The following is a 24,562-nucleotide window of genomic DNA, read 5'->3' as shown; positions in this document are numbered from 1 at the left end:
GGGAAGTCCCTGGTCTTTTGAGATTATACACCCGTTGCTTTAACTATTTCGGTTACATACTTAAAAAAATAGAATTTGAATAAGGCTTACCACGAAGACTGGACTGCACACTGGTGACCACAGGTAGTGAGAAGAGTCAGAGACTGCCATGCCTGGCTTGGCCTGTGGACCTGCACATTGAACCCTAGTGCAGTGACGTCATGAAGTTGGTTGACCAGAGGAGCCAGAGAAAGAGTGGTTGTTTATGTAGGACAAGCAACAAAAACATTTACTGCTTTTACAGGGCATTTTTTTTCTTCATCTTTGGAAAGTCTGAGGCCTAGTTAGCTCTACTTAAGTTTCCTATCTTTTCTTAATAATTGCATAATCATTGATGTGACATTTACTAGGCATGGAAAGTTGTAATTAAGTATCTAGTGGTTGATTAACAATGTTAGGTCATCAATCAGACACATTTTGTAATTTCTTTGGATTTTCCAGGGTAACTAGTCTTCATAAGTATTAAGTGGCAAATCTTTGGTGCCATGAATTAAAAATAGGCTGAAATATTTAGTAGCCTATATTCAAGCTCTTCCTATTGAATACAACAAGAAATGTAACCTTTGCTGACTGACAAAGAAGTTTGTGCAAGTTGCATTGGTCTAGGCAAGCCTAGGCTAGAGGTGTTGCTGTCCCTGGTGCTGAAACGAGATTTTCCAGGGGAAGTGTTAAGATGAAGATACTGCAGTGACCTCTGGTAGGGTAGAAATGATGACAGAATCTCTACAAGTCTCAGTGTTTTCCACTAGGGTAATTTATTAAACAACACAATAAATATCATTACCTTTCAAAAGAAGTGAGACAGCACTGTCTCTCTTTCTTTCTATTCCCTACTTACCCAACCTTACACACAAAGGGAACAACTGTCCTTCTTTACCTTCATGTTGGTACAAAGAGTAAGATGAGGTTTTTCTATGTTGCCCAGGTTGGTTTCTAACTTCTCCTACCTTAGCCTCCCTAGTAATTGGGATTAGAGGTGAGCACCACCATGCCTGGGGTATTTTTTTTGTTTGTTTTTAATTATAGGAAAGAGCTTTTACAAGAGGATTTATAACAACAAAGTTGGTTATAATATTCTAAATCAAAAAATACTTACCCATAGTACAAAAACTCTGAAAATCATTTCATATATAAAGCATCCATGAAGTGATTTGGATAAAGGAGTTGGCTTACCTTCTTCACAGTTATGATACCAACTTGGAAATTGGGATCTGTGTTAATATCAAAGGCATCTGCACCATCTCCATCCACAATAGTGTATTTCATCTCTGCATTGATTCCTTCATCCAAGTCCTTGGCAAACACTCTCCCCACAGTGGAGCTAATTGGAGCTGATTCCAGCACACTCATCTGATAATGTTCTGTGAAGGAAAGCAAGAACATGCATCATCACTACAAAATAAATAAAAAATAAATAAATGAAAAGCCTTGTCATTATCACATCTTATCAGGCATGCTGTGCAAAATAACTTTTTCTTGGTTTAAAATTAAAGCTTCAGTTTTATCAGATGAAAACAGAGGTCCTCAGAGGCTAAACAGTTATAACCATAACCTAAACTGGATATTCAATAAAGAGGAAGCAAAATAACTTTTTGACAATAACTCTGAAAGCAGGACAGAATAAAAGCAAAATTATTTCCCATTCTAGTGAATCTACCTACAGAGTGGTGGGAAGTATGCTGCTTCCTAGTCTTTTAGTATTCCATAATGAATGGAAATATTTCCCAAAAGTCAATTCCTTTTGAGAAAGAAAACAACAAAACAGAATAAAAACCCACATGTCACAACATGTACATATTTATTCTGTTTACATTTCTTTTCTTTTCCTTTTTTGGTAGGATTGAACCCAGGGATGCTTTACCACTGAACCACATCTTTAGCCCTTTTTATTTTTTATTTCCAGATGGGCTGTGCTGCTAAGGATGGCCTTGAAATTGTGATTCTTCTGCCTCAGCCTCCCTAGTAGCTGACTATTTAGTTTGAAATGCCCACATTTTCTTTCATGACCTACCTGGTGTTTTGAGTACCTATCTCTATAACCACCTGCCTAGAACTGATGTAGACCAGTGATCTATAGAGGAACAGCCACAGAGAGCAAGTTCTACCAGATCCATTGTAGGGTTCATCAACATTTATTGCAGCTGGGACCCTCTGTCTGCCTCTTCGTGGACAGACCCTGATGTTTCCTGTCTTCTTGTTACATATCCCCACATATGTAAAAAGCTAGAAGTGGTGATGCTTTGCTTTTTGACTTGACATTTCTGATCTACAATTAAAGTTAGTTCCTTTTCATCTCTATGAAGTTGTATTTTTGCTAACTTACCTTCTTTGGGGCTCAACATTTTTGATGTGCTTCATTATTTTGTCAATCATAGACTGACTAACAAAACAAAATCATAATCACAGTTTTGATATGTATGTGATCTCTTTTATGCATCAAAAGGTCTGGGAAGCCTGGGGCATAAGGGCTTTTTTTCCATAAAAATTTTGGGAGGCTGACACCCCAGGTAGCTGACAGCACTCCACCTTGCACAGGAGAAGAAATGATACAATTTCTTACATAAATGAGTCAGGAAATCTTTGTTGTATTCAGCTTTCAGTCACATGGATTTTATGATCTCTTTCCATTCACTTCCAAAGTTGTTGATGGATTATGCTTTGCTATTGAAGAACTTTTCAGAAAAACAAACCAGCATCTGCCTACAACATTCTCCCACACCAGGAAAGCTGTATTGTGTTTAAAAATATACATATACTTTCTACATGTGATGCATTATATTGGAAATAAATAACTTGAGATCTTGATATTTCATTATAAATTGTTCAGTGAAAGGGGACTGAGCTTGTTTTAAGTGTAAAAGAGGAGGTATGTTATTTTGTCATAGCTCACAATCAGCTGTGGTAATATTTGTGGGGAAAAAAACTAAATGAATTTCTACAGTGAGGAATCAAAAGAATGAGGCAGAAAAGTTCATCTAGAAGAATTCATTCAGATAGATTTTTGAAATAGATTGTCTGAACTTAGGTTTAGCAAATAGATGAGGAAATATTTAATGATGAGTTAAAGTAAAAATTTTAAAAAGTCCAAAAGTAACGACCATCTTAGAGGAAGCAGTTAATGTGTGAAAATTACTTAGAGACAAATTTAAATTACTTATATATTTCTCTTTTGTCTTTCATGAAACATATTTCATGCTTCCAATCTATTCCTAGATTCTCCATTATTACTGAAATTTGAAATAGTGAGTACTCAAAATATATGCTTTAGAATGGCATTAAGACTTTGGTTTGAGAGGTGTTCTTGTCAGGTCTTTTGGTCACAGAGATGAATAATCTAATACAGGAATTTGTTATGGTTTAGATATGTCAACATACTTTATATACAACCCATGTGTGAGACAGTGCAGGAATATTCAGGGGTGAAATGGTTTGTATTGTGAGAGTTATAATCAGTGGGTTAATCCACTTTTAAGTAGTTCAAGGATTCTCAAGAATCTACAGTGTACAATGTGTGCAGAGAGTCATTCTGAGCTATAAAGACTGAATACTCAAAAGCCCATGTGTGAGACAGTGCAGGAATATTCAAGGGTGAAATGGTTGTATTGTGAGAGTTATAATCAGTGGGTTAATCCACTTTTATGGATTAACTAGGTGGTAACTGGGCAGGTAAGGTCTGGCTGCAGGAGGTAGGTCACAGGGGTGTGACTTTGGGGTTTATATTTTGTCCCTGATAAGTGGAGCTCTACCTCTGCTTCCTGGTTGCCATTTGCTGAGCTGCTTTCCTTAGCTATGCCCTTATGCCATGATGTTCTTCATCTTGGGCCCAGAGCTATGGAGTTGGCTAACAATGGACTAACTTCTGAGACCTTGAGCCAAAATAAGGGGCTAGACTAAAACTCTAGGCATTGTGCTAAGTGGAGTTAGCTAATCCCAAAAAAACAAATGCCAAATGTTTTCTCTGATATAAGGAGGCTGACTCACAGTGGGGTAGGGAGGGGGAGCATGGGAGGAATAGATGAACTCTAGATAGGGCAGAGGGGTGGGAGGGAAGGGAGGGGGCAGGGGATTAGCAAGGATGGTGAAGTGTGATGGACTTCGTTATCCAAAGTACATGTATGAAGACATGAATTGGGTGTCAACATACTTTATATACAACCAGAGATATGAAAAATTGTGGTATATATGTGTAGTAAGAATTGGAATGCAAAAAAGTACACGTATAAAGACATGAATTGGCGTAAACATACTTTATATACAAAGATATGAAAAATTGTGCTCTATATGTGTAATAAGAATTGTAATGCATTCCACTGTCATGTATTTTAAAAAATAAGACCAATTATTACAAAAAAAACAACAAAAAAACCTGTAGGCATTGTATTATGTTATGCTGTTGTGAAACTGCCACTTTTAAGATTATATTCCTCAAAATGTCCAAATCCATATGCATTTGAGCTGTGTTATGTGTAATAACTTGGTTCTTCTGTCCTTTGTACTTCTATCAGAGATACCTGTTTAATTTCAAATTTAAGAAGTTAAGTAGTTCAAGGATTCTCAAGAATCTACAGTGTACAATGTGTGAGCTATAAAGACTGAATACTCAGCATCAGCAAAATAACAAAAAGCCACCCCATATGATATCCCACAGTCTGTTCCATGATGATCTGTGTTTTGTACTGCAGGCCCAGTCAACTTAGTAGCCTGCTTACTTGTACCATATATGAAATGCTTGTCTAGTACCCTGCGTTTTTCTTTCATGAATGCTCATGGGAACTTTGTGTATTCCAGTTGGATGTAAATATTTGAGCTCTCTTCCTGAATTTACATAGCAAAAATTGAAGGTTCACTTGTTTGGCTGATTCACAGTGCAGCTATTCAGCTGATAGTCAGACTTGACTCTTTCTGTTTTCAATTTATTTATTTATTTAATTCTTTAACTAAAATTTCCTGGCTAAGACTTTCACCTGAATTGCATCTGCTGCTCTTACTTCCCCACTTTACTCCCTTCAGGCATTCACTTTTCAAACGCATGTCTCCATTCCCGGCTTCATCCACTGTCATCGCTCTATACTTCCACCTTTCTTAAGGACACTCAGCCTGATTGTTCTGCTGTCACTTCATATTCAAAATCTGAATCCGTCTCTCTCCTTCCCTGCTGGTAGATCCATTTTATATCCTCTATTTCTATCAACAGTACAATCCTTCTGTCAGACTTTAACCATTGTTTTCATCTTTGACTCCACCCTCTGCGCTAAGAAATCAAAAGGCAGAAGTTTGTGTTTTCATATTTGTTCCACTCCACGCCTCCTGCTAGTTCCATAGTCTGTCCTATGAGATCAACTCTGTACCCTCCGAAAGCCTCGTAACAAACTCCTCCACTTTTTTTAAAAAATTTGTTCTAATTAGAGATACATGATAGTAGAATGCATTTTGACATGTCATATATAAATGGAGTATTACTTCTCATTCTGGTTGTACATGATGTAGAGTTATACAGGTTGTATAATCACATATGCACACAGGGTAATAATGTCCAATTCATTCTATGTCATTCCTACCCCCTTTCCTCCCTTCACTCCCTTCTGTCTAATCCAAAATACCTCTATTCCCATCTCCCTTATTGTGAGTTAGCATATGCACATCAGGGAAATCATCCAGCCTTTGGTTCTTTGGTATTGGCTTATTTCACTTTGAATAATATTCTCCAATTCCATCCATTTACCGGCAAATGCCATAATTTCATTCTTCTTTAAGGCCGAGTAATAGTCCACTGTATATATACATACCATGTTTTCTTTATCCATTAATCTGTTGAAGGACAACCTAGGTTGGCTTCATAGTTTACTATTGTGAATTGAGCCACCATAAACATTGATGTGGCTACATCACTATAGTATGCTGATTTTAAGTCCTTTGGCTATAAAACTAGGAGTGGGATAGCTAGGTTAAATAGTGGTTTCATTGCAAGTTTTCTGAGGAATCTCCATACTGCTTTCTGGAGTGGTTGTACCAATTTGCAGTCCCACCAGCAATGTATGACCCTCCTCCACTTCTAGTCTCTGATTTTGCCAGTCCATCTTGTACATGGCTGTCAAATTATCCTTCCTTTATGTCTTTTACTCAAAAATTATTTTTTTTTTGGTTTTTTCATTTAAATTACAACACATTTGAAAGATCAGGTCTTTGTTTTAGGAGTTTTTGAGCATAAAATGACATAAGCAAAATTTTCAGGCATATATAAAAAACACATACACATATCTATGTGTTTCTTACATGCAGGATTTTACTCAAATGAGCTCTAGGAGAGTAGAGATTTTGTTTATTTTGTTTCTTTTGTACACCTCCGTATCCCTCATCTAGAATGGTATCTGGAACAATATTTCTTGAATGAATGAGTGACTTCCTAATTCTGGAATATTTTCCTTCCTGCCTATTAAAGACCTTTGTATTATTCAGTTCTCTGTTGAATCCTTATCCTTCTATGAAGTCTTTATTCACCTTAGTTTCTTATGAACAAAAACCAACTCATATGCATGTCACAAACTATTTCATGACACTTTATTGTTCTTTGGTGAAGGACCCATCAACTTAATAGCCTCAGTTGGGAAAAAAAAGTATAAAAAGCTTCCATAGGGAGGAAATAATGAAAAGTTTGAAGAACAGTGATTTTAGTGCTATGGAAAGCTGAAGCCCAAAAGGAAACTGGTTGTGTAAGCATTGCACAATGGAACTACACTGAGAATTCATCTTACTCCAACCAGAATGGCAATTAGTAAGAATACAAGTAACAGAAAATGTTGGTAAGGATGTGGGGAAAAGGGTACACTCCTACGTTGTTGTGGGACTGCAAATTAGTGCAACCATTCTGGAAAGCAGTATGGGGAGTCCTCAAAATACCAGGAATGGAACCACCATTTGACCCAGTTATATACTCCTCAGTACATATCTAAAGGAGTTAAAATCAGCGTACTTCAGTGATATAGCCACATCAATGTATATAGCAGCACAATTCACAATAGCTAAGCTATGGAACCAACCTAGATGCCCATCATCAGATGAATGGATAAAGAAATTGTGGTATTCTTTACTCAGCCATAAAGGAGTTATAGAAGATAAGATATTCCCAAAAGATAAGATATTCCAAAAAACCAAATGCTGAATATTTTCTCTGATATAAAGAGGCTGATTCATAGTGGGATAGGGAGAGGGAACATGGGAAGAATAGATGAACTCTAGATAGGGCAGAGGTGTGGGAAGGGAAGGGAGGGAACATGGGGTTATAAATGATGGTGGGGGCTGGGGATGTGGCTCAAGCGGTAGCGCGCTCGCCTGGCATGCGTGCGGCCCGGGTTCAATCCTCAGCACCACATACCAACAAAGATGTTGTGTCCGCCAAGAACTGAAAAATAAATATTAAAAAATTCTCTCTCTCACTCTCTCTCCTCTCTCACTCTCTCTTTAAAAAAAAAGACTGTTGTTGTTGTTCCTATTGTGCCACCTTTACTCCTTTGTCAAAAATCAGTTCTGTATTTAAAAAAAATTAAAAAAAATAAATTATGGTGGAATGTGATGATCATTATTATCCAAAGTACATGTATAAAGACATGAATTGGTGTGAATATACTTTGTATACAACTATATATATATATATATATATATATATATATATATATATATATATATATATATATATATATATATGTGTGTGTGTGTGTGTGTAATATAATGCATTCCACTATCATATATAAATAAAATAAATAAATATTTAAAAAAGAATAATGACTTTATGAGATTCTCTGGCTAATGGATGGATCTGGAAACTATCATTCTGAGTGAAATAAGTCAATCCCCCAAACCAAAGATCTGATTTTCTCTTTGATATGTGTATGTTAACCCACAATAAGGGGTGGGGGAAGAACAGAAGTTCATTGGATTAGACAAAGGGGAATGAAGGGAAGGAAAAAGAGGGGCTAGGAATAGGAAAGACAGTGGAATGAATCTGACACAACTTTTCTATGTACATATGTGATTACACCCCAGTGAATCTCACTGTTGTGTACATCCACGAGACTGGGATCCTAATTAGAATAAGATATAGTCCATGCTTATATAAATATATCAAAATAGATTCTACTGTCATGTATAACTAAAAAGAAAAAAAAAAGAATTGCACAATGAGTATAGGGGAGAAATCCAAGAATGATTGCATTTAACATGCTGTCCTTTCTCCTGCATTTCTGTAAAAGATGCATCCCTATGGCTTGAGATCTGGGTTCTGGTTGGTTAGGTACTCACTCTGGGGGAAGCGGGGTGGGTTATCATTGACATCCGAGAGGGTGATGTTGACTGTTGTGGTCCCAGCTAATCCCCCGAGCTGCCCTCCCATGTCCTTGGCTTGTATAATCACTTCATAGTACTCTTTGGCTTCTCTGTCCATGTTCATGAGCGCTGTCCTAATTACACCTGCAGGATAGAAATGACTTTGTTTTAAAAACAAAACCATAAGTGCAGTTTTTAAACGATTCACTTTTAGATTTCTCCCTTGTGCATGGTAAATGCCCAGAGTTGAGATGTATGTCACCTATTTTATTAAACTCAAGGTAAAAATTCCAGCTTCAAAAAGTTTCTCTGCAACAAATGTACTGTTTCAGCAGGAAGAACAGAGCTGGTTTCCTTTGGTGGTGACATTACCAAAAGAGAACGGGAGATGGCAGCAATGGTCCTCTTACGACTAGGGAGATTTCAGACTGCTCAGTCTCACCAAAGAAAACTGGGGCTTTGAGTTCAGAAAACAAAGCCTCATATGTCTACACATCTGTGATTTTAGATAATTCTCATTCAGCTGTTTCTCTCTTCAACCCCTAGAGCCCTTGTAATGTGAATAACTCTTTTTAGATAACTTGCTCCTGTTCTGCCTTTTCCTGCCTCCCCACTACCTGTAAGTAGTATTGGAATTCTCATTTGATTTTCCTTTTGTTATATATTTATTCTGTTTTGTTATTTTTTCTTACCTCTGTGCTTCACTGAATTCTGTGAGCTTGGACATAAAAGATGCTCTGCAAGTTGTTTATTTTTATATTGTATGAAAATGAAGTTCCCCAGATAGTAAGTAGCAGCATAGCAGTGTGATGATAAGGTTTCATTTAAGAAGAGGGGTCTAAACGAAATCCACTGAAATGTGTTTTGATCCTGACCAGGATGTACAGTACTGTTGTATCTCCTTTTTAACTTTTCAACTGGAAAAGTTGATTTCTATGCATTGGAGGCAAAGATTAAGGGCATATTTGCTGCAGGTTTATGACATGACCCTTGGCTAAATAGATCTCTTCTGTGAAAAGGGAGGGGATTGGGAAAACACCTGTCCCCAATTTACTCCTATAATGTATTTATTTCATTTAGTAAGAACAACATTTTAAATATATATATATATATATATATATATATATATTTTTTTTTTTTAAATATATATTTTAAATGCCTCATGGGCACAGCAGTAACTATATTTTTATGTATTTTTGACCTTAACACTATGCCCCCTGGGAGCTGTCAAAATAATATAAGATTCTTCTTAGGATATAAAGGACACATTACCCTCCTCCTGCCTGTATTTTTCCTCCCTGTGGGCACCTCTTCATTCTCTCTCTCCCTGTTAGCAGAATTATTGAAGTTAACTGTTTTACAGAAGTCCCTAACTGTGGTCTTTTTCTTTCCTTCTACTAATTTATGCTCCTTTGTTTTCTGCTTTTATGATACAGTTTTCTGAATGCCTGGCTACTTTTAGGACTTCTGGGCAAAAAAATTCTATCAGGTTGCTAATAATAGAAATATGTTTTTTTCAAATAAAAGAGATGACTTTGAGTATTCAGCATTGAATTCATCTCTGTTACTCTTAAGTTTCTTTACTCATTTCCTTCTCTTAGGTCTCTGTTTTGCCCTATGTAAAATGGGAGTAAAATACTTCCTATGTATTTCACTAGTTCACAAGATTTTTGGGAGACTCAAGTATAGTAATGTTTATGAAAGTATTTTAAAAGAGAGAAGACCTGGCATAGGGTAAGCTAATAATGATATAACAATTACCCTACCCAACTCAAATATATTTAAGGGAATCCTGTTGGTTTGTCCAACACATGTGTCCTTTCCTGCCATATTGCTCCTTACTCATTCATTTATCTCTGCTTATTTCCCTACTAGAACTTGCCTATCAGAATCTGTCTTTCTTTAGGGCCACATCCTATGTGCTCTTTCCTCCATCATCAAAACCTGTCTGGCCCAGAAGCCACTAATTCTGGCCTTGTGCTCTCTTTAGTACAGGATGGTTTAGTGGAAAGAATATCAGATCACATGTCAAGGGACATATCCATAACCAGATCAATGTGGTTCTTGATTTCACAGTTTCCTTATCTGTTAAGTAGAGGGCAATGCACTGGACCATTCCCCAGTGACTCTTTCTGGTTTCAGAGTCTATGATTCTAGAGTGAGTGCAGGTGAATGTGTGTGTCCTCTTGGATCTTATTAAAATTATAACAGACTTTAGTCCCTGGGAATAAATATATCCATGAACTTTATAGAGGCTAGTAAGATACTTTGCCTTTCTCGTCACCCTGCACACTGTGTATGCATCGTGCTGTTCTCACCCACAGGGCAATGCTAGTTTGCTCTCTTAATCCTAAAGCTTATAACAAATCTTATCTGGTTAACACACTCCCTGGAGAGTTCTTGAGAAAGACAGTTGGGTCTGTCCTAAGTAGTGGTTGCAAAGGATTGTGAAATAAAGCAAACACCTCTGAATTGACTCTTGAATCAGATACCTGTTTTGGAGTCCACGGAAAAATATGGCTGACCCTGGAGAATGCTGTACACCACCCGGGCACTGTTGCCATAGGTCGGGTCATCAGCATCTGTGGCTGTCACCTGGATAACAGAAGTGCCTGAGGAAAAGAAGGAAATCTGCTAAAGAGTTGATGCAATCCTGAGTGGTCAGTCTTAGAGCATTTGCTTTATTGGCAGAGTCCCCTTTCTAGGTCAGGCTTCCTTAACTCCTACCTTGTACTTGTTTTACAAAATGATAATTATTGTGTTTAAATTCTTAGTAACCAGTCAGTCTTTGGGTCTTCATTGTTTTTTGATAATAGCAAAATGCTTCCCCCTTATTAATCAAATACACACACACACACACACACACACACACACACACTCACATACACACACATGCATGTTATGTATGTGCCAATCTATTCTTTTATTTTTAAAGAATCAGAGCTGGAAAACAATTCATTCTTATTATTTACTGTGACTGCTTATATGCCTAAGTAGCTTGCTCTCTGTCAAGGGACTTAGTTGTCATTTTTGGGTTCAGTTTTGTAATTTGTGAGCTGCCTTGTGCATTGTCTCCTTTTCTGCATCCCCACCACCTGCCCCCATAATGCATTTGCTGTTTGTGAAAGTTAGTGAATCACCACCTTACCCACTGGTGACATTTCTGGCACAGTGGCAACGTAAGGTCCATCTAGGAACTTGGGCTCATTGTCGTTGATGTCTTGTATTTTGATGATAAACTCTGACTCTGGCTCCATTGGTCAGCCTGTCCGCCTGTCCAGTGCTTGAGCCCTTAAAGTGTACTGGGCTCTTTCCTCTCGATCAAGCCTCTGAATGGCATGGATGTCACCAGTGGTGTCGTCAATGGTAAACACTATGCCTGTGCCTTCTCCAGAAAGGATATATTTGATGGATCCATCTCCTCTGTCCATATCTGAATGAAGCTGGGAGAGAAAAGCACCAAGATCTCATTGGATATGGACTTAGAACCACCCTTCACCCAGGGATTTGTTTTTTCACTTAAATGTTTAAAAAGTCTGTCTACAAAGAACTAATAAGCTTTGAACATGATTGTTATCAAAGAGCAAATAGAGGTTGGTTAATATTTTTTTCTGCAACATATTCAGAATCCTGAGCATACTATTTTAAAAGTAATCTTCTTGAAGAATACAGATAGAAAATATCTTGAAAAGTGTAGACTTTTGATGTGTGAATAAAGAAGTCTAGTAGGGAGGAATCTTTACTTTTCCATTGAAGAAGAAAAAAATGAAGGAGGAGGGGGTGGATAGCCTAAATATATTAAAAATTTTTGAAAAATTGCTATCAATTAATTTTTGGAATATCAAAATTTTAATGTTTGCTGAAAAATTGATGAAGTGATTCATTAAGAGGCTAAGTCTACTATATGGAAATATTAAATAATTTCCAGGAATTCTTGCAATTCTTTATTTCTGTGACTCCAATTTGGTGGATTTGTTTAGTAGAACTGTGCTTGCCCATGTATTTCACACGTCAAATAGAATTTACCTGCTGGTGAGTATTTTTTTTATATCAGTGTATCTCTCCTTTTGATGGGACTTGTCCTTGGATTCATAACTGAATCACTTAAATCTCTCTCTCTCTCTCTCTCTCTCTCTCTCTCTCTGTGTGTGTGTGTGTGTGTGTGTGTGTGTGTGTGTGTCTTTGAGTTAGGGACATGCCTTTATCTTCCCACCAACTATATTCCTTCTAGATAGTTTTATAATAATACTGTAGAGGAGTCTATTTATACCTCTGGCTTAGAAACACATTTCTGCATTAATAATTGTAGGTAATGAATATGAGTGACAAGAAGCCTAGCATTTTGTGCTGCTTTTAGGTAATGGTCTTTTTATAAAGGGGACAACAAAAATTAGTTAAATTTAATCAACATCACTGAACTCTGTTTTTGCCTGCACTACTAACACTGCATAGTTCAGTGATGGAGTTTATGAGATTAATTTATAAAACAGACAGCCAGTGTTAAGCTTAGGGCAGAGAGCCAAATATATCTGACCTGAACACTGTCTATGTCAGTTGTAATCTGAATGCCCTTGACAAATTATTTACTGTCTGTAACCCTTAATTCTTCACATTATAAACAGAGAACAGTAGTAATACTTACTTTGGAGGGTTACTGGGATCATTAGAGATTAATGTATGTAAACACAGTGACTTTCCCATAATAGCAACACTACAAATGGGGCCATTTACAATGATGATATACCTGCACAGAGAAAAGGGCATTAACATACTCACTCTTCCCTGATTGCATCAGGCCTCCAGGAGTGTAGCCAAGAAGGCAGAAGCAGCTGCAGGCTTTTTAGTTATGGTAGCCTGATGGCTGCCTGAAGCACTGGTGGGGCTGTTTCTCTAAGGACTAACAAGCATGGGAACCGAGAAGACACCTGGAATGTATTCACAACATCCCCAGACAGGGATGGCTTTGGAAGCTGTGACTGGCTGATTGCAAACTGACTTCTGGCCAAGTCCTGCAGGCAGTAATTTTGCTGCCTAAAGGAACTCATCCATGTCTTATCTAGAAAAGGGAAGTAAGAATAAAACTGACCAGAAAAATAACTGTGTTTTTTTTTCTTTAAAAGCATTCTATGTACAATATGAAGTTCTCACCTTTCTTCATTCCATGTACAGTAATTACATGGAATGAAGAAAGGTGAGAACTTATTTTTATTTTTTTTAACAACTCAAATTTTCTCTATGCAGACAAAAAAGCAGAAGCGCCCAGTTCTTAAGTGTGTAGGATAGAAAGATATTTCATTTGGACCTGTGTACAAAGAAATGAAAATCTATTCCATATGGAACTGTGTTCTCTGGTAGAGGAATGGAATTAGGAAAAGGACAAAGATATTGGGATGTTTCTTAAATTAAAAAAGAAAAAAAATATGTGTATGTGTTTGTTTACTGTGTGTGTGTGTGTGTGTGTGTGTGTGTGTATGAGAGAGAGAGAAAGAGAGAGAGAGAGAGAGAGAGAGAGAGAGAATTTTTAAGGCATATGTCATAGGATGTAAAATGAAACAAGCTAATTTAGGGCATGATATATTATTCAGGTTGGGGTGGGGGATAGAGGTTGATATAAAGTATGAACTCTGGACTGTTTGAGGTGATCTTTTATCATCTAAAATGTTTTGGCCTGAGAACATTAGAAGGCTAGGAACACTTAGGCTGAGGATGGGTGCTGTGCCCTTGAAGAGTGCCTAACAAACACCAGAAGCTCAGGTCACTGCTCCTGAGGACAGAGTTTTGGTTCCTGAGGTTGATTAGGTTGCTTCATGTCCAGTGTAATCTGGGCTGAATCTCAGCTCTGTTGTCTTTGCTTTCCTCTGTATTGGGAAAGGAATTCCAAGTACTCTCTTGACTGTGAATTCCTTGACGGTAGGGCTATGTGACCTTCATCTTGGTGTCAGCCCTGACATGTGTTACATGCTCAATAAAATTTTATTGAAAGCATGGTGTTGGGTTGGGGCTAAGGCTTTTTGTAGAGCCATGTTGCCTTTGTTTTAAAAGAGCTATCATCTTTCCGGTGGCTTCTGAGTGTGTGTTTGCATGTTTGCAAGAGAAGGGAGGGAAGGATGAAGAGAGGAAAGATTCCCACAGAGAAGCAGAAGAGGCCTCTCTTGGCCAGGAAGAGCATTAGCTTATGAAGGGGTAGGTACAGACCTTGTGCAGAACTGATTTCTGAGGAATAGTATTAGTTCAGGATTTTGTCAGAGAACAAAACCTACTGTTATTTTAATAGAGAACATTGATTTTCGAGGACTGAAAAGGCAAGAGGGAAACACTGAGGATCATAATGATAGTAATTCCAGGAAATAACTAAGGCCCCTGTGGCAGAGCAAAGAAGAGCAGGAGTTGGAGCTCCCACCTTTGGAGGAGGCACCTTGGAGGCTGGGCCAGGCTTCTGAGTAGAGAGAGTTGCTCTTGATCTGGAACCTCAGGACTTAGAGGAGTTAACCCCTCTCCAAGTCCTGCAGACTTGTGTCGGGTATTGCTGAGTGGGTGTAATGGGGCTGAGAGCAAAGAAGCCTCCAGACTAGAACCAACTGCTGGGAAGTAAAGGAGCCAGTCCCTTCTTCCATTCCAGCCTCTCATCCTCCCTCTGGTACATTCTAAGGGTAGAACATATGGGGAGCCAATTGGAAAAAGAGATTGTGGCTTGCAGAGTCCCATCACAGATCAAACAGTGGAGTATGAAAAGGTGGTTACCAGGGTGAGACACTAAAGAGCTTAAAATCAACACAGTAAATATATGGAGTATGGGGGTTTAACAGCCAGAGAATATATATTTGGTTGCAAAAATGCAAAGAGGAACCTTAATAGCTTTTCTTGAAGTCACTCAACAAATTGGCAGTGCAATGAAAATGAGTTTTATATTTATCCCTATTTAATCTAACTAACATTGAATACTATTCAGAGGAAGCAAGGGTCTTGCACAGTACAGGTGGCAGCACACAGTTATGTATGTCTTGGGCAACCCTCCCCCCCCAAAAAAAAAAAACAATCTAGACAGAATAAGATAGTTGGTATCTTATTTATCCTAATAATTATTTAGATTTAAAAAAAATTTAAATTGTCACTGGACCTTTATTTTATTTATTAATTTATAAATATGTGGTGCTGAGAATTGAATCCAGTGCCTCACACATAGGCAAGTGCTCTACCACTGAGCTACAACACCAGCCCCAATTCTTTAGTTTTTAAGATCTTCATCGAAAGGAGTAGCAAGTGATGGGAAAAAAATCTCCAAAATCTCTGTTGATTTAGGACTTTGAGAACTAGGGTGATAAGCCATGCTCTGGCACATGCCAGCAACTTTGGAGGCAGGGAGACTGTAACTTGGGCAAGTTAGCAGACACTGCCTCAAAATAAACAAACGACTGGAGACATAGTTCTGTGGCAGAACAACCCTGGACCCAGGGTTCAATCTCTAGTATAGTACTGCACTAAAAAAAAGTAAAAATATATGTAAAGAAAACAAATAAAAGTTTGTTTTCAGATGCTCTGAAAATTTAGTAAGTGCTACAGTTGTGGTTAGTGTCCATGTAGGTTAACAACTACTCAGATTCCTGTAAAAGCACAGGCTCTCTGTGTCTTCTTTTTGCATATGTCAGTGTAATCTAGCCTTAACTCACGCTGCCAGTTCCTAGAAAGCCCAGTGTGGATTTTATAAAGCCACACCAATTTTAGTTGATAATTGTTGCCATGCTCCTTCCTGAAGTAGGCAAATAGTCTGGCAGGTTCTCTAAACAGACATCTTTTGGAGCTCAAGATGACAAGGTGAATGACCCCAGGATAAAGAGAATGAAAGGTGGATGAATTTTCTTTCAAAAGAAAGTGAAAGGGGATGTATAACTCTCTTCATGTGGAGGTAACATGCTCAGGGCAGGGTGAAACCTTCCCCCATTACTGGTGTGCTGACGGGACCAGATGACTGCTGAGGCGTGTGGCTGTCCTGTGGTCGGGTGGAGGAAGTCAGGACAGGATGAGCACTCAGTCCTCCAGGGTGCTACACAGCTAAATCCTCCTGAGCATCAGTGATAAAGGGTTCAAGAAGCAGTCAGGCTGGTTCCATGCCTGATCTCCCTGTGTATCCTCAGGGCTGAGTCTTTAGGTCACTGGCCACATGAAGAGTAATGTAAAGAAAATCCCATGGCTTTGGTGTAAGAGCGATAGATGTCTTGATCCAGGCTTTACCTCCTACTTCAGTATAACTTTGGGCAAGAATGTAACCTTGCCAAGCCTAGTTCCCTAGGTTAATTATACTTATCTCTACTTATCTCACAATATTGTTATAATGATTAAATGACCTGCTTCAGGTGAATGTGACTGAAACAGTACTGTGGTACTGTTTGTGGTAGTCCAATAAAATCTTAGCTACCCTTGTCTTCCTGCTATGGTAGGTCTGGGAGGTGTAGACAAGATTGGGGAGCAAATATCAGTTTCTATGCTTTGAAGGAGGGAAGAGAGTCCTAAATTGTAGAGACCTACAAAGCAATTACTTGATCCAAATGTATTCTTTTCTTATTTATTTTAGCAATAGCCATGGAAGATGTGTCTTAAAAATATCAAAGAGTAGACGGCTTTGGAATTCAGAGTACTTGGAAGATGTGTTCATGACAGAAATGGCTTTTAAGCTGAGACCCCAAGGAATCTGAATGTGACTTAAGAGAAGAGGTGATAGCATATCCTTGGCAGGACAGTCACATGGGCACACATCTGGGGTGAGTACTGATGGATTGGGTGTGCCTCTAAGGAATCTGGCTTGGGTGGGATGAGTTCCTAATTTGAGAAATTGTGGGAGGGGGTTGGATAAGGGAGGAGGAATCTTTGAACCTGTGCCAGGAGCTTGGCTAAACATTCAAGAGTTGCAATACTTTCTTAATCAGAGGAGCAACGTGCTGGAGAAGGTGCTTTGAGGAGGTAAAATGTCCTGGGCCCTGAAAGAAGGGTGTAAAGAACTTCATACAGGGAGACAGGCAGCGTCTGCTCAGTTAATCTAATCACAAAGAATAGAGGATAACAGTAATGACAGCTAGGAGGGGAAGAGGTAACTCTCAGAGAGACTGGCAAGGAAGTATCGACAGATACAGTGACTAATTGTACATGAATGATAAAAAGATAAGAAAAGAGAAGTGAAAGAAACTCAGGTTTTGAGGCCATGGGGTTTGCAGCTGCATTAGGTATGCATTAGGAAGCTGCTAAATTCCCGTAATGAACTCCCTACACTGCTGCTGCTGCTACTTATTTCCACAAGGTCATGACAATTAAAATTTTACTCTGGACCAGGTACTGTGCTAAGCATTTTATATACATTAGTTTTTCTAATCCTTACCATGATACAAGGTGCTCACTTATTTATCCTCATTAAATATCTTTTTGAGCATCTTGTATGTGACAGATGCCACATTAGACCTTGGAGATAAAATGGGAGCAATATCCGTATCGTATTCATCTTCTGGTCTAGTCAGGGACTCCAGACAATGAACATGTAAATGAAAAATAAATATTGTGGGTTGTGATTAAAGCTGTGAAACAAATGATGATGAGAGAGTAAATGAGGGACTCCTCCTGAGAAAGGCCAAGGAAAAGGAGAAAGAGGAGCCAATCATGGGAGAAATCAGAGAAGAACATTTAATTATGGAGTAACAACAGGAAACACTTGACATGTTGTAGGAACTGCCAGAACGTCATGTCTCTGGAACAGAACAAGAGCAAGAGTAGCATAGGTCATGGCTGGATGCCAGAGACAGGCCAGGTCAGCAAGCTGTGGGGGGCTTTAGGAAGGCCTCCTTCCCTTCCAATGGGAAGACATCAAAGAGATTTGAAAACTGACATAATCTGATATACTTTAAAAAAATCACATATGGAGAATATGTTGGAAGGAAGTGCAGGTGCATACAAGGAGACTAACAGGCTAGGTATTTGCCAGGTGAGAGGTAATTCTTGAAGTAGAGATGAGAGAGATGAAGGATTTTGGAATTATTCTGGCATAGGACTAACAGAATTGTAGATGGAGAGAATGTGGCATTTAAGGAAAGGGAAGAGTGACCACTAGGTTTTTGTTTTTTTAAATAGGGTGATGGTAATGTTGAGATAGGGAAGACTGGAGCAGACTAGGTTTGAAAGGAAAAACTAGTGTTCCTCATTGGACATGATATGTTTTAAAGACCTGTGAGTCATAAACATGGTGATATCATATATGTAGCAGGAGTATGATGGGTAGTTTTAATCAGAGATGGAGATTTTACACTTATTCACATAGAGAGGGTGTTTAAAATCACAGGAGTGGCTCATGCACCAGGGAAGGAGTGTGAATGGGGAAGCACCTAGGTGAATCAGACAAACCCAACAATGACTGAGCCCAAGGAGGGGACCAGCAAATGAGGCTGGGAATAGAGGAGGAAAAACAGGATTGTGATGGTCATGATGTTGATAGAGGAGAAAAAAATGGGAAGGCAGGATGGGTGAGGATCTTTAAAGCTGTCAGTAAGAGGTTCCATAAAGTGAAGTCATTGGGTTGGGCAGTAAGTAGGTCCTGCCGAGTGGTGAAAATAGTGCAGAGGTAGGGACAGAGCCAGGTAACTGGGTTAAGGAGTGAGTGGGAGTGGAGAAGATCTCAGGCAGACAACTCCTGACAAGTAGCAACTCTTCAATTCTTTTGTTCTCCTCATTGGACAGCTTAGGAGGCAGGGCTGACAGGGCTTGGTGACCTCCAAAGTCTTTCTGAAAGTACCTAGTGAACCCAGGCTTTGAACCACAGGTGTTTGAGTCTGAAACTCATGCTTTTAGCTTTGGGGATAAACAAGTGTTTTAAAGTTACCATTTGAATGAATTATTTATTTTCTAATTAATTCCTTGTCTCCCATTCTCTCTCACTTGGTTGCTTTCACAAAATGGTCTTTGATTAACATCCAAATAAAGTAAACACAGTAGAGATCCAGGATTAAAAATGAAATGATGATAGATAAATCAAGGGAATTCAAGCATAAAGTTTATAAATATATTCATTGATTGTCTCCATCTGTCCTAAAGCACATGCTAGGATATCCTGAAATGAAGAATGAAGAATGTTTTATTCTTCTTTTTTTTTCCCCATTGAATTTGGGCCTTAGGCTATACCTGTGGACATGCTTTGAAAAAAAAATCCAAAACAAAACAAAAAAACAAAGCATAAAACCTCTGCTCTCCCCTTCATGTTTCCCTTTCTCTCTTCCCATCCTGTCATTCCCAGGGGGCTGCAGTTGCCCCTGTTGGGACTGGCTCTTGGAAGGGTCTAAGGCATTTCCTCCAAAACCCCCATTTTAGTTTCTGTCACTCTGAACATAGGGATGGACAAGGAGAAAAATCTTTCCTTTTTAACTGGTGTCTGACAGAGCAAAAGCTATATTTTATACTGGACATGCTAGGGGTCAAGTAACATGCCACTAGTTGGGCCTAGGCGAGCCTTTATACTCAGTTTATATTTATATGCAGTTGTTACATCAGATATGCTGATAATTTATCTTTCTGCTGGGTACATCTTACCTTGCCAACATACAAAGGGTCAGTCCCAGTGTACTCTTCCAGAACGAAAAACTGGTTCCAAACCCAGCTCCTCTTGGTTCGCTGATGTGACTGTGGCTTGTCTGACAGGAGTGTTTCTAATTCACCTTGTGGTGTTGAGTTGCCTGAGAGAATGGTGGTTGTAAGGTCCATCAATCCCCAGAAGTATAAGGACATGCCAAGTCCAAGCCAGCTCTTTGCATTGCTCATTCTACCAGAAGTCCACATGGGATTGCAGGATTTGGGAAAGAAAAGTATAGGACGATAAGCCACTGGTACTTGAGTATTTTCCAAATTAAAAAGTTTATTGGATACGGATGCTTCCCAAATGAGATCCTGATTCAAGTCAGTCTGCTTGAAGTTAACTTCCTGTCAAATTAAGGAAACACAGTGTGATGATGTCAAATTCTTTTCCTATTGGGCTGGTTTCAGGCTTTCAAGAAAAGTCAGTAAATATTCAGTTTTCTACTCAATGAATTAAAGAGTCGACTAGAAATGCTTTAGTCAGATATAATATTTTGGTACAAAGAAGACAACATCTTTTGTTGTAATCCGTCCCAACCCTTTGGATACGGATTCAGTGGAAATAAAACTAGTGAATAACTTTCTTCTCAGGACAACTTAACTGGAGGGTATACTGTATTATTGATTGGTTTGAAAATTAAAAGTACTTTCTTTGAAATATTTGTACTCAGCTAGTCTTCTGAATCCTTAAAAACAGTGTTCACTTCCAAAATTTAGTTAATAACTCTATTTCAATTGCTTTTCTTGTCTTATTAAAAAAACAGTGAAATCACCCCCCCACCCCCGCCCTGTTATCTTGTGCCTATCTCTGTTATTGATAATGCTAGGAGTCTCAGGCTTCATTTCTAAGCAGTCATGGATCACTTATGACTTTAGTCATTCTCTGAGCTCATGAGAATTCAAGATTCACACTCTAGTGCTTCAGCTTTGAAGCACTGATAGGGGCTGCTAATGTGACCTTTGTAGGACATTGAGTGGTCAGTTAATCATTATATCCTTCCCAACAGACTTCAAAGTGCTATTAGTAACATGCCACCGTGAGTGAGCTAAGAGTCTGTCCAACAAATTCCCTTTCCTAACCTGAAAGACTCATTTAGGCAAAAGGATGTTACTTCTACCCAGGGGAGACCTTTCATCAGTCAGACTTCTTTTGTTGCTATGAAGTTGGGTTTAGCTGGTGACCTCACTCCTGGGCTATGACTTCATCAACCTTTTCTTTCCTTGCTTGGTTGGGTTTAATGAGGTGGCATAACACTCAAGCCATACTGTCAAAACAACCAAAATGTTTTCATGAGCTAAATATTTTCACTGTTAATTTGAAGAACTGCTGTTATGTATTAGAACAAATATGTATACTTGGGGGACTTCAGATCTATGCAACTAAATAATTTTCCTTTTCTGAAAGAGACTTAAAATGAATGCATTGATTCTAATTCATTTCTCATCTTCCACCTGTCGTCATCAGAACTGGTTTTTGCTTTCTCATATTCACTATTTAAATATATCTTATAAATATACTATTTTAAAATATCTTATACTCATTTTGTACAATATGTTATTTTATTTCTGTGTAAGAGTGCCTAAGCACTCATATCACTTATTTTCTTTGACCAGTTTTAGCAGCTTGCTTTGGATGTAAGTGTGCATTGTGTGTGGGTGTGTAAGTGTTCCGTATTCTGTTTCCACTGGCTAAATTTCATGGACAGAATGAATTTTGGGAGATGTAAAGTAGTGCCCTTTATGTTTCCCCATTTCTTACAAACTGGACATACATTCTTACTAATTAACCCCCCCCCCTGAGTTTACCTGTAGGTGTGATCTGAGGAGCTCAAGGAAAAAAAAGTATTCATTGGAAACCTTGTGATGAATATTTTGTAGGCAGTTCAGTTGCCTCAGCTTTCATCTTCCTCTTTTGCTCACTTAGGCCTCCTACAAACTAGTGCAAAGTTCTTATTTTCTTCCCTTTCACAGAACACATACAAAAGTGGCTTTGGGGTCCAAAAGGCCTGCAGAGCCCTTGGTGATCCTGTGAGACCCCATGGTCCCTGAACTTCTCAGATTCAGTAACAAAGACTGCTGCCTGTTAACTCTTTCTTTCTTCCTTCCTTCCTTTCTTTCTTTCTTTCTTTCTTTCTTTCTTTCTTTCTTTCTTTCTTTCTTTCTTTCTTTCATTAGTTGCTCATGACAATACAATGATATTGACATATTATACATTTGATTCAAATGGGGTATGAATTCTCATTTTTCCACGTGTACAGGTTGCAGGATCATATTGGTTATACGGCCACCTTTATACATACAGCAATACTAGTGTCTATTTTATTCTGCTGCCCTTCCTATCCCCCCCTCCCCTTACCTCCTCTCCCATCATCTCTGTCTACCCAATCTACTGTGACACATTTCTGTCTCTTTTTTTTCTTCCCCCTCACATCGTCATACATGTATTTTGTATAACAAGATCATGGCATTTGCAGGGAAATGGATGGCATTAGAGCAGATTATGCTAAGTGAAGTTAGCCAATCCCTAAAAAACAAATGCCGAATGTCTTCTCTGATATAAGGGAGGTGACTCAAAATAGAGTAGGGAGGAAGAGCATGAGAAGAGGATTACCACTAAATAGGGAAGAGAGGTGGGAGGGAATGGGAGGGAGAAGGGGAATTGCCTGTTAACTCTTTCTATGTTAAAGAACTTAATGGAGACATTTGATAGAAATGATATTATTTCTGCTTCCTGAGGGTGAAATGCATGAAAAACACTCCTTGTACACTTTTTTAGAAAGTAAATATTTAGTTATACAGTAATTGCTTATTTTTATCACCATTCAAGCTGCTTTTATACAAATGAAGGGAAAAATTAGTTCTATCAGAAATATTAACCAGTTTGCAGGTATTATAAATGATATCGTTCTCATATTCATGTTTTTTTGTATGGATATGAATAGATTATATGTTTTGGGGGTAATTGTTGTTCTTATAAAGGAAGATACTGATCTATGAATATATGTATATATAGATCGGTATAGGAAGACTACATATGCCACATGAAAAATACATTAGTGGAAATTGACTTTTGTGTTAAATGAGTCTTTTAAAAGACCCCCCCCCAACACACCCTTCCTTTAAGAAAGTGAACAGCTTGATAATGAACACAGTTGGAAGAAATTAAAGTTGCATATAAAGTGTGCTCTCAGTAAATTGTTTATTTTGTTACTTAAATTCATTGTGATATTTAAAACGTAGTGGGGAGAGATGGTTACTGCTTTCTTCTTGAAATGAACTGGGTTTTTATGGTCTTCCTCTGATTTCTTTCCTCATTATTCTAGTTTTCCTGAGCTTTTCAATGTTTAGTGGAAGTATTACCTAGAAAAGCTCTAGTGATATCTCTGTAGAAGCAGCCAGCAACTGTTAGCTACTCCTCATGTGAAAGTGGGGTGTTTAATGTTCTGATATGGCCTAATACCTTCACTAAGGGAAATGTAGATAGTGGTGTCATGGTTTTAGGCAGCTAAACTTCTTAAGCTATCACCTTTACTTATAGAAAGAACCTCAAAAGTACACTTAAAAGAAAAAAAAGAGACTTTATGGAAATGTTAGATATTACAATGAAACATGTCAGTGTACCATAAGGTACATCAACATCAAATCAGAATACAAAAAACTCTATGTCACAATGTTATTCTGCCTCACAATCAAGGATTTTTCTTGAGAAATATGAGCATGTTCATTTTACTTAGGAGTCAAAAATCTTTCAACATAGAATACAGACTCCCAGAGAATGACATAGGTGTCACAGTCCAGATGGGAATGAAAGTTCATGTAATGACAGATAATATTTGTGGTTCATGAACAACAATATCTTCATTGTGGAATTTCATAAAATATATTTTCAGTGCCTCGGTAACCAAACTTTGAAATCACTGGTTTTGTTTACATATATCTGTGTCAATGACCCAGATCTGCCATCAGGGATCTGTTGGGGGAAGGTGTATAATATGATTTTGTATGTTGAAATGTGAGCTGTTCTTTGACCAGAAGTCATTTCGTTTACTACAGTGGTCCTATCCATCTCCATTTCTTTCTAGGGGACAGTCATTAGACGAGGACAAGCTCCATCCCTCATTGTGACCATCAACTCATCAGCCTTCCCAAAGCCACTTATCTGTGAATGCAGTCAAATTTCAGTAGAGCCAGAAGAGTTACCCAGCTACTAGATTTCCTGTATTTTGAGTTGTGGTCTCACCTCCATTTCCCAACACAGGCCTCACCTGGCTCACAGCATCCCCTTTTCCCAACTTAACACTTCTGAAATGGGGTGTGTTTTAAAATAAGTGTATATATATTTAATGTACCCATATTTTATTCCTTCACCACTCAGAAATTGTTAATGAATTGATGGTGTATATAGAACTGAGGAATTACGATGTTACTTAGCAATGAACAAAGAAAAAATGAAGAATACTTAATTTCTATGGTGATTTCTTGGAACAGGTGGTCAAAAGTCTTGCTTATTCAAATTTGGCTACTTAATTCTTTTCTTTCTTCTCCAAGTTCCTCAAAAACTGAAAATACTGAGCCTAGAGATTCAGCTTTCATAGTACTCACT

The 24,562-nt window shown here is 38.3% G+C and overlaps 1 pseudogene across 1 annotated transcript; it reads right to left on the bottom strand.

Moving 5' to 3' along the window:
• Positions 1 to 86: 86 nt before the first annotated feature.
• Positions 87 to 20,145, bottom strand: LOC308634060 (cadherin-20-like; annotated as a pseudogene). Its single transcript has 6 exons — positions 19,918 to 20,145; positions 11,507 to 11,801; positions 10,851 to 10,970; positions 8,299 to 8,502; positions 1,213 to 1,400; positions 87 to 170 (listed from the first exon to the last, which is right to left on the bottom strand). The product of its transcript is annotated as a cadherin-20-like (transcript).
• Between the last annotated feature and the right edge of the window lie 4,417 nt (positions 20,146 to 24,562).

This window comes from Spermophilus citellus, assembly GCF_964194105.1.
Source record: "Spermophilus citellus genome assembly, chromosome: 15".
NCBI lineage: Eukaryota > Metazoa > Chordata > Mammalia > Rodentia > Sciuridae > Spermophilus > Spermophilus citellus.
This window is presented reverse-complemented; position numbering and strand designations above follow the sequence as displayed.